This window comes from Bufo gargarizans, chromosome 3, assembly GCF_014858855.1.
Source record: "Bufo gargarizans isolate SCDJY-AF-19 chromosome 3, ASM1485885v1, whole genome shotgun sequence".
In the NCBI taxonomy this organism is placed as follows: Eukaryota; Metazoa; Chordata; class Amphibia; order Anura; family Bufonidae; genus Bufo; species Bufo gargarizans.
The window spans coordinates 198,715,820-198,727,394 of record NC_058082.1 but is presented as its reverse complement, the minus strand read 5'-3'; positions in this window follow the sequence as shown (position 1 = coordinate 198,727,394).

Here is an 11,575-nt window from a genome sequence, read left to right as displayed (position 1 = left end):
AAACTGGAGAAACCAACCTTGAATAGAGGTGGAGGGGCAACATAATATGTATCTGCCACTTACAATGCCGTTCTAACACCTCTCCTGTAGCAGTTTGATCACACCTAATAGCTTTAGCCCTGCAAATGCAGCCAACATCTTGCCTACATGACTGAAGCACATGTTACTAGTATTTAATGTTGAGGCATTCTCGTAGCTCGCAAAAAGTCTTCAGGAAAAAACAGGAAATATAAGTCTGGTTGATCTGACTTATTACCCATGATACACCTTTTTAAGCTTTTGGGAACTGACAGCATAACTTTGAGGAACATTTATCAAATCTGCTATGCCAGTTTTGTGGCGTGAAAATGATGCAGCATTTCATGCTTTTTCTTTTTTTTTTTTTTTTTTTACAATTGGTGAAGCTCACCACTTTGAGGGGTGGAGTAAAAGTAGGTCAGAAGATAGACTTTAAAAAAAAAAAAATATATATATATATATATATATATATATATATATAAAATGTCTCATGTCCATACCAGGCAACCCCCTGGACATGAAGTCCAGGAAACAAGCTTCATGTGATGGATGCATTTACAGACTGAACACACTCTTCCTCTGACCCCAAATCCCAGCATCAGCTCCTGCTTGACCACTGCATAATGCAGCGAGTACAGTACAGAAAACTCATGGTCTGGCAGGAACACACAGCATTATAATGATGATGTAAGTTTGGTAAGAGGAGCAGTGTTTAGTTTTCGAAACGCAGCAGTTACATGGATCGTGCTGATTTGAAATTGGCCTATGACCCCCCTGATTTGCTTTAACCCCAAAATAAATAGTTAATCTCAGCAAAGTTAAATATTGATGCTTGGTTCATTTCAATGTGTAACCTTTGATCATAGGCACACTACCTCTGGACAAGAGAGTCAGCTCTGTTATCCTATTTAATGCCAAAGCCCTGATCAGTCATTTTCAGCACTTCTCATTTATGTATCCACAGTGCAGTTTTGTTGCAGAAATTAGGGATAGTATCATTATGACCAAGACTTTATTTTATGTACCCTGTATGTCCTTACAAAAAAAAAAATGGTTCCCAAAAACACTACCTCCATTTTATTAATTTTCACACAAAAACAAGCATATTAATAATTTAATGACCAGGCCTTAAAAACAAAACAAAAAAACAACATGAAAGGTCCCTTTTTAGTACCTTTACTTGCGGGGTATGCGCTGTTGATGCAGCCATCATTGTTTTTATTTTTTCAAATATCCCTCGCTCCCCCCCTGCAGTTTAATATTGAGCATTGGTATAGGAAGGAGGAGAGGTCAGGGTTTCTCAGTGGGAGTCTCCTCCCTGGCTATGACTGGCTCTGCTGCGATTGAATTGCGGCACAGCCAGGGAGAAGGAGACGCCCAATGAGAAACCCTGGCATCTCCTACCTATACCGATGCTCAGTATTAACATGCTGGGTGGGAAAACTGCAGGGGGGGGAGGGGTAGGGAGAGGGATATTTGGGGAAAAAAAAAAAAACAACAATGATTGCAGCACCAGCTGAGGGTTCCCCGCAAGTAAAGGTACTTAAACAAAAAAAATATCCTAAAAGGTCCTCTTTAAAGACCGGATGCTTTTTCAAGTCATATCCAATATTTTCCTGTCTACATTTTTCTTACAAGAACTGATCCCTTCTCACTAAACAAATAACTATTGTATATTTTCAAACTGACTGCTCCACGAGAGTCCCCAATGAGTTGCAAGGCCTGATTCTCCTAGTTTGCGCTTCACCTGAGCCTCATTGTGGCAAGTAGTTCATCTAAAAGGTTCCATCACTTGCCCTATTTGTGTCTGACAATGTGTGTTCAATAAAAATACTTTTTTTTTTTTTTTTGGTCTTTCTATGTATATGCTATCCATGTACATGAGATGTCTCAAAGTACCTCAACTAAGGTGAGAGATTGTGAGATTAAAGAGTTAGAAAACTAAGTATCCTGACATATACAGCGGCGCCCAGGGATCTCACTGCACTTACTATTATCCCTGGGCGCCGCTCCGTTCTCCCGTTATGTCCTCCGGTATCTTCGCTTACTAAGTTATAGTAGGCGGAGACTGCCCTTGTTCTGCTGGGCGTCTCCTCCTCCTCGGCTGTAGAGCTGGCCAATCGCAGCACACAGCCTGGGAGCTTTTTTTCTCCCAGGCTGTGAGCTGTGCGCTGTGATTGGCCAGCGCTACAGCCTAGGAGGAGGAGACGCCCAGCAGAACAAGGGCAGTCTCCGCCTACTATAACTTAGTGAGCAAAGATAATAGTAAGTGCAGTGAGATCCCTGGGCGCCGCTGTATATGTCAGGATACTTAGTTCGCAATGTTTTTCCAGGTGAAAGGTCCTCTTTAAAATGCATTTCTTGGCTGCCAACAAAATGAAATTAATTTCCTTAATCTCAACCATTCCTGAAGATTCAGCTCCTTGGTCTATAGGAATCTAATGAAAAATGCATCGCTGAGGAAGTGCACAGACATCTACTGTATCTTACATACGTAATTTATCTAAATACAGACAATGAATAACTTGAGACATTCCCATAGACAATGAAGCAAACCAGCTTCTCGTAGGCCACACTTGGGACACCTTGCGAATGAGCATTCTTGTAGGGCAGGTCAAAAGCATATGTTCCTTTGTGCATTTTACGGAGTTGCATTTCCTTCCATGACTCAATACTGTCTCCCCTTTCCATTTACGGAATACCATCGCCGCCTCCTTAGTCCTAAAGTAGAGTTCAGATAGTCTAGTCATTGTATCCACAGGACCCTAGAGGCTGTCAAAGCATGTCAATTTATCTTCTCCCAATGAAGCTGTCTGAGATTTGCACCGAAGATACGGTAAGTAGTGGTGAGCATTAAGGTGGAATTTGTTCAGCAATTCCTGCCATGTTAGAAGCCTTTGCCCCCAGAGATTTTAAGATATTGTGCAGCATAAAAGTAGATTTACACAGCCCAATTATCAGGAACGACCTTTCCTGCAAACGCTCTTTGCCGACAATCTGCCCATATGAATGTGCCGCCGATAAACGAGCGCAAAGTTTGTTCATCAGGTGATCCTGGCGTGTAAACCTGCCATAAGGCCAGACACATGAGCTAGTTCAATGCAGAAAAAACTTGATGAATGAAGGATTGCACAGGATTATAATGATTTAAAATACTGTGTGTCCCTGAGAGTCATGGAATCTATTGTATCACACTGACAGCATTATGTCAGTGTAATGTAGTAGATTTCAGGACTCTAAGGCCCCTTTCACACGGGCGAGATTTCCACACGGGTGCAATGCGTGAGGTGAACGCGTTGCACCCGCACTGAATCCGGACCCATTCATTTCTATGGGGCTGTGCAGATAAGCTGTGATTTTCACACATCACTTGTGCGTTGCGTGAAAATCACAGCATGCTCCTCTTTGTGCGTTTTCCACACAACGCAGGCCCCATAGAAGTGAATGGGGCTGCATGAAAATCGCAAGCAAGTGCGGATGCGGTGCGATTTTCACGCACGGTTGCTAGGAGATGATCGGATGGAGACCCGATCATTATTATTTTCCCTTATAACATGGTTATAAGGGAAAATAATAGCATTCTTAATACAGAATGCATAGTACAATAGGGCTGGAGGGGTTAAAAAGTAATCCACTTGTTTGCGCAGCCTGGCTTCTCTTCTGTCTTCATCTTTGCTGTGCACAGGAAAAGGACCTGTGGTGACGTCACTGCGTTCATCACATGGTCCGTCACATGATCCATCACCATGGTAAAAGACCATGTGATGAGCGCAGTGATGTCATCAAAGGTCCTAGTCCTCAAAGAAGAAGACAGAAGAGAAGCCAGGCTGTGCGAACAAGTGGATTAAGGTGAGTTAAATTATTATTATTTTTAACCCCTCCAGCCCTATTGTACTATGCATTCTGTATTAAGAATGTATTATTTTCCCTTATAACATGGTTATAAGGGAAAATAATAGCAATCTACACAACACCGTTCCCAAAACCGAACTTCTGTGAAGAAGTTCGGGTTTGGGTGCCAAACATGCAGATTTTTCTTACACGCGTGCAAAGCACATTACAATGTTTTGCACTCGCGCGGTCAAATCGCACATTTTCCTGCGACGCACCCGCATCTTATCTGGGTCAAAAACATGACGCCCGTGTGAAAGAGGCCTAAGCGTTAAACAGCATTATAAATCATTATAATGCTGTGTGATCCTGTCAGAAGCCAGAAGGGGACATCTCACTCACACACGCTGTGAATTCCTCATGCTGAACTTGCTCTTGTGTGTCTGGCCTAAAGATCCTTAGTTCTCTCCACTCCTTAAATAGTTTGTTTCCCTTGTAGGAAAACCAGGAGCATCCATAAAGGCATACACGGAGATAAATACATCAAAAGTTTGTATAGTTTACTTATGGCTTTCCACGTTGCCAGAGTATCTCTTATGAACACACTATGCTTGAATAATTCTGATATCTGACTAATTGTAGTGTTTAAAAGAGCCTTTAGGTCTAGGCTCGCTCAAGGTCTAGACTGAAGAAATGAAATGTGCCCCAATTCCAATCCCATATATGGTGAAATATCGCTGCTAAGTTTTTATCTAATATTGGGTAACTGGAGTCCCTCTTCCCATTTTAACAGGCATAGTTTACTACAGGCTACACACGGGCATTTCTTATTCGATAGAAAGGAAAGACTCCCAGCATGCTTGGACAGCCTATAGCTATTAGGGCATTCTGGGAGTTGTAGTTCTGCAACAGCTGAAGGGCCGCAGGTTGAGTATCCCTGGTTTAGGTTATAAAATAGAAGATCCCTAGATAAGTGAGATGACCGGCAACTACCTCTACTGTTTACATGGAATTGAAATTGCAAATATAACTATTGGCTTTTTGAAATCTAAATTTTATATCCCTCAACAGAGCCAAAGGACAGAAAGGAGTCTAACACCTTCTCCAGATGTTTATCTGGAGAGTCCAAAAATAAAAGCAGGTTGTCTGCAAAACAGGTTAATTTATCTTCTTTTGTCCCCACCATTATACCCTTGTAAATGTCCAATTGAATTAAATACTGGACCAAATGTTCCAGGGCAATATTAAATAGAAGGAGAGAGCGGGGGGCATCCTTGTCTGGTATGTTTTTGGAGGTGAATGGGGCCAGACAGTAACCCCGGGAGAAACACTGTAGCTTGTAGGTTGGCATAAGTTGTTTTAAAACCTCTGAATGCCTCCCAGATCCCCATACTAACCAAAACCTTGTCAAAGGCTTTCCGGAATCAATCCCAATCAGCTTTCCTTAATGAACCCTGCACTCCCAAAGCCATTCTCTCAATCACGGCTGAACCACGCCTTCATAAAGCATCAGGTTTGGGAGAAGATCCACAAAGTAATTTGCCTCAATTTGGACATAATCTTTAGGCCTTGATTAATAAGAATGGTTCCGTATATGGACCTGTGAAAAAATGGAACGGAAACTGGAAAAAAAAAAAAAGGTTTGTGTGCATGAGCCCTAAGCGTATTATTATTACTTCACATAGTCCCTTATATAATTGTTTGGGGAAGACATCAGGGCCCGGGGCCCTCCCATTCATTAGAGATTTGATTACTAGTGCCATTTCACTATCCGTGATCAGGGCATTTTTGCAGATGAGCACCTCTTCAGTTACATGAGGAAGGTGTAATCCAGCAGCTGTGTGACATATTATCACATGGTTCCTGCGTATACATAGTAACATAGTTTATAAGGCTAAAAAAGACATTTGTCCATCCAGTTCGGCCTGTTATCTTGCAAGTTGATCCAGGGGAAGGCAAAAAAAACTAATGAGGTAGAAGCCAATTTCCCCCACTTTAGGGGAATAAAAAATTCCTTCCTGACTCCAATCGGGCAATCAGAATAACTCACTGGATCAACGACCCCTCTCTAATAGCTATAGCCTATAACAGTGATTGCTAACCTTGACACTCCAGCTGTGGGAAAAATACAACTCCCAATATTCCCCCCTTGCTTGGCTGCTCTCAGAACTCTATAGAAATAAATGGAGCATGCTGGGAGTCGTAGTTTCACCACAGCTGGAGTGCCAAGGTTAGCCATCACTGGCCTATAATATTATTACACTCCAGAAATACATCCAGGCCCCTCTTGAATTCCTTTATTGTACTCACCATCACCACCTCCTCAGGCAGAGAGTGCCATAGTCTCACTGCTCTTACCGTAAAGAATCCTCTTCTATGTTTGTGTACAAACCTTCTTTCCTCCAGACGCAGAGGATGTCCCCTCATCAGTCCTGGGGATGGGATAGATCTCTGTACTGTCCCCTGATATATTTATACATAGTTATTAGATCTCCCCTCCGTTGTCTTTTTTTCTAAAGTGAATAACCCTAATTTTGATAATCTTTCAGGGTACAGTAGTCCACCCATTCCAGTTATTACTTTAGTTGCCCTCTTCTGAACCCTCTCCAGCTCTGCTATATCAGTCTTGTTCACAGGAGCCCAGAATTGTACACAGTATTCCATGTGTGGTCTGACTAATGATTTGTAAAGTGGCAGGACTATGTTCTCATTACATTCTCATCTATGTCCCTTTTGATGCAACCCATTATCCTAATGGCCTTGGAAGTAGCTGCCTGACACTGGTTTTTACTGCTTAGTTTGCTGTTCACTAAAATTCCTAGATCCTTTGCCATGTCAGTGTTACCCAGTGTTCTACCATTTAGTATGTACTGAATGCCACTTCATTGCCCAAGTCTCCAATCTATCCAGGTCCAGCTGTAGCAGTATACTGTCCTCTTCCGTGTTAATTACGTTACACAGTTTATTGTCATCTGCAAAAATTGATATTTTACTGTGCAAGCCGTCTACAAGATCATTAAATATATTGATGAGAATAGGGCCCAATACTGACCCCTGAGGTACTCCACTAGTGACAGTGACCCAATCTGAGTGTGTACCATTAATAGCCACCCTCCGTTTTCTATCGCTGAGACAGTTACTTACCCACATAGACATTTTCTCCCAGTCCAAGCATTCTCATTTTATAAAATATCCTTTTATGTGGAACAGTATCAAATGCTTTGGAGAAGTCAAGATATATGGCATCCATTGACTCACTCTGGTCAAGACTAGAACTTAGCATCTCATAGAAACTAAATTATTTTGACATGACCGATTCCTCATGAAGCCATGCTGATACGGTGTTAAACGCTTATTTTCATTGAAATACTCCAGGATAGCATCTCTTAGTAAACCTTCAAACAGTTTACCCACGACAGATGCTAAACTTTCTGGCCTATAGTTTCAAGGATCCGTTTTTGACCCCTTTTTGAATATTAGCACCACGTTAACAAGTGCCAGTCCTGTGGAACTATCATTGTCAATATTGAATCCTTAAATATCAGAAATAAGGGTTCTGGCTTTGACATTACTTAATTGTCTTAGTATACAGGGGTGTATGCCATCTGGCTCCGGCGATTTGTCCATTTTAATCTTATTAAGATGCCGCTGTACTTCTTCCTTGGTCAGAGAGGCTACTTTTAATGAGGAATTTACTCTTACATTCTGCATTTGATCTGACCGTTTATTTTCCTCAGGGAATACAGTTAAAAAAATATTTTATAGCTTTGCTTTCTCCTCATCGCTCTCTGCAACTCCCCAGTCATCACTCTCTAATTATCTCCAGTATGTGTTTAGGGTCCCCACTACTTGATCCCTCCTTGTCACACAGGCTCTGGACATGAGAAACTGATCTTTGACCTCTACCTAGGTGTGCCAATAGTTTACCCACCTTATTGCTAAATTTAAACAGTTCAGCTAATTTCTGGTCAGCATGTAATCTCACTTTTCATTCCAAATAGTGGCCACAATTGTGTTTGGCTGTCACCCATGCTACTTTGTTCTGCTCTGTCGGATTATTTATAAAGACTGTGTACATATTCCTCAAGTGGGTAGTAACTTGATCATATTTGGCATTAGTGTCCCTCCTGTGTGCTGTTGTGTATGATATTATTTGACCCCTCAGAACTGGCTTGGCGGTATGCCAGAACAGTGTCAGCTTATATCTATATTATTCTTAGAGTAGTCCCACTACCAACCCCAACATTTCTTAATAAATTCCTCATCAGTCGCCAGATAACCTGAGAGATGCAATAAAAAAATCTGTACTCCTCGGGGTGACCTGAACTGCACTCAGTATTACGGAAGCATGGTGGATATAATCATATCTGCTATTTCAAGTTGCATAACTCTTTGTAAACCTGGCAAGGCTAACATAATAATCAAGTCTTGACCATGATAGCTGGCCATGAAAACAGTGGGTATAGTCTCTCTCTGTATGGTTGTGGTGTCTCCACACGTCTATCCAACCCATAACTTCTAATAATGCTTTTAAAGTTAAAGTACCTGACTCCCTCTGCCTCATTTCGAGTCTGTGCTGTTCTCTGGTTATGCACTGCATTGAGGTCACCCCCCACTAGAACAGGGCATTAGGGGTGTAATTGTATGTGGTCAGAATCCCTACTTGCAGAAGAAGCCTTTCTTTATTCCTATCTATCGATATTATTGTGTGTCGCAGTTGCTTATGGATAGGCAGAAGTACCCCTGCGCTCCTACCATCGGAGGGGAAACTCAACACTCCGCCCACCCAGAGTTTTCTCATACACCAAAATTCTGATTCCTCCAGGTGTGTCTCCTGCAACAATACAACTACCTTCAATTTTTTGAGGTGATGGTGTGAGATGGGGAAACAGCTCTCATTGTCTGAACATTGTGTTTGTTTAAATTAAGTTAAATGTTCTGGAGAGATGTCCTGCTGTTTGGCCACAACATGCTGCTGTTTCCTAGGCACAGCTGACTGACTGTATATACAGGGGCGGACTGAGCGGTCGGGCACTTCGGACGTGGTCCGAGGGCCCGGCCGGGATGGGGGCCCGCCGCAGCAGTGCACATAACGTCAGTCGTCACTGTGTTCCTTCCACACCGCACTGACGTCACACACACCGCGGCGCTTTTCGCGGACTCATTGGCGCTGCGGGATTTGAGCACAGCTGCGCTGAGTTAGTGGTTTTGGGTTAAGTGGTAGCCTAGGCAGCTTTACCTCTCAGCCGTGTCTGGTCTGAAAGAAATTGAAAGACTGTGCTGGGCTGGAGGCGCTGCTGTTGCTGTGGGCTGTGGCAGGCCCGGGGTGAAAAGGGGAGAAAAATAAGTTATAAAAAAGTCTGATAAATACCAGTGGGAATGAAGGACTGTTGAAAGGGGTTAATAACTACTGAAGGCCCTTCACAGTAGTTATTAACCCGTTTCAGCAGTCCCCCATTCACAGTAATTATTAACCCCTCTCAAATGTCCACTGTTCACAGTATTTATTAGCCCCTTCAGCAGTCCCCTCTTCACTGAAGAGGGGACTAGTGAAAGGGGTTAATAACTACTGTGGATGGGGGACTCAGGACTGCTGAACTTGGTTAATAATATAGCGCTTTTCCATCCCGCAGAGTCCAGTAAAGCAAAAGCGCTATAGTGACGTATTTTTCTTCTTTTGCCGGGCACTTACTGGGAGAGGGGCGTGGTTTATCAGGTTAAGGGTGTGGCCTAGAATGTCCTCCTTTTTGGGGTGAAGCAAGTAGCCACCCTAGTCACGAATCGTAATACTTACCTGTATAGGATAGGACTTAGGAGGGGCCTGGTCCTGTACACGTGGGTTGGGCTTGTGGCAGAACATGGGTGGGGCCTGTAAGGGGGCCCTTGATTTATTTTGCCCGGGGGCCCTGAGGCTTCTCAGTCCGCCCCTGTGTATATATGTTTCCATGTTCATAAGAGGTGTCGTTTTGCAGAGCATGGAGAAGGAGCAGCCATCTTAGGATAGAGCTGAGAGCTGATGAACTGTGTGTGAGCAGACAAACTGATGGATCCAGGAGAAAGAGGACCCCTTCAGTGACCACAGCTGCAGCTGAGTGAAGCTGATCGTTTGTCCAAGACCCAGATCCTGTCCAGGGAATGAAGCATTCTTTTCAGGAAGGCTGACGAGAGCTAAGGAACAAAAGCTGCATACTCTGTGGGACCTTATGTTTGCTGGAGAGACTAGTTGTTCGGTTCAGAGTCATCAGTGGATAAAGAGAAGACCTGGGTCGGTAAGATCGTGTACGCAACTACCGCAGTATTGGCACCTAGAGACTTAGACCAGGCCTGTAGTTAGTTAGGGTCTCTGATTTGTGTCAGGTCTAAAGTGTTGCTACTGTACTACAAGGACTCCATTACTAAAAGGGACATTGCACATTTGAGAGCTGATAAATACCCCCACAAACTCTATTTAGTTCAGCGTCTTGCACAGGAGAAATAATTAGGTACGTGCTACCGGACTAGCTATGGGAGGGGGAATAATATAGAGCACGGTAAGATTGTGAACGGCTGTGTTGCACCACAGGCCAGCCCATACTAAGCACCCAACCAATTGTTTGCGTTTGTTTCAGGGTTATAATTGGTACGGCGAGGCAGTTTTAGTTGTGCCCGCCAGTAGGTAAATTACAGCTAAATTTCCACTGGTATCTATCAGGGGGCGCCATACTGTGCAAAACAGGGATCTCAGCCTTTGGGCTGGGTGTATGTAAACTTATTTTATGTTCTCAGCATTTATGGTTATGTTTATTATCATGTGTTAGTAAAATTCAGTTTTTGCAAAAGCTGGTGTCAGAGTTGCTTTCCTCATTCGTGACTTCACTGTAACCTGGGGAGCCCACCCTGGTACATGGCTTAGGCTACTTTCACACTCGCGTTTGGTGTGGAACCGTCATGGATCTGCACAGACGGATCCTTTCAGATAATACAAACATCTGCATCTGTTCAGAACGGATCCGTTTATATTATCTTTAACATAGCCAAGAAGGATCAGTCTTAAACACCATTGAAAGTCAATGGAGGACTGATCTGTTTTCTATTGTGTCATAGAAAACGGATCCGTCCCCATTGACTTACATTGTGTGTCAGAACGGATCCGTTTGGCTCAGTTTCGTCAGACGGACACCAAAACGCTGCATTCCATTCAGAATGCATTAGTGCCAAACTGATCCGTTTTGGACCGCTTGTGAGAGCCCAAACGGAAAGCCAAAACGCCAGTGTGAAAGTAGCCTTACAGTGGAGTACCATAGTCTGTTTCTGTTAGGAATAGAGGCCTTTACTGTTCCCTATCAGTACTCTCATATTAGGCCATATACAGGTGGCACACCTGAAAGACTCAAGGCCAGCTCACAGGAACCTCGTAAAGGACCGGTCACCATCCAACAATGAGTAATCTTCCCTTAACCTCCCCTACCCCTCCCACAGTAGGTAAAAGAAACCCCAACTAAACTGAAATATTCCACACCAGTATAGTTCAGTACTGGACTTCACTTTTTTCGCACATTTTTCAAGTCGTTGTCCTCTCCTTCTGTTAACTAAATCATCATGTAATCCAACCACCCTCTAAACCTCAGGCTCTATTAATCATATGGCAAAGGGTTGTAAATCCCACTTCCACCTGCTAACCCCATCCTTCTAAATGAGAAGTGGTATAACTATGATGTCTGGCAGGATTAATTAGTAATGCTATGAA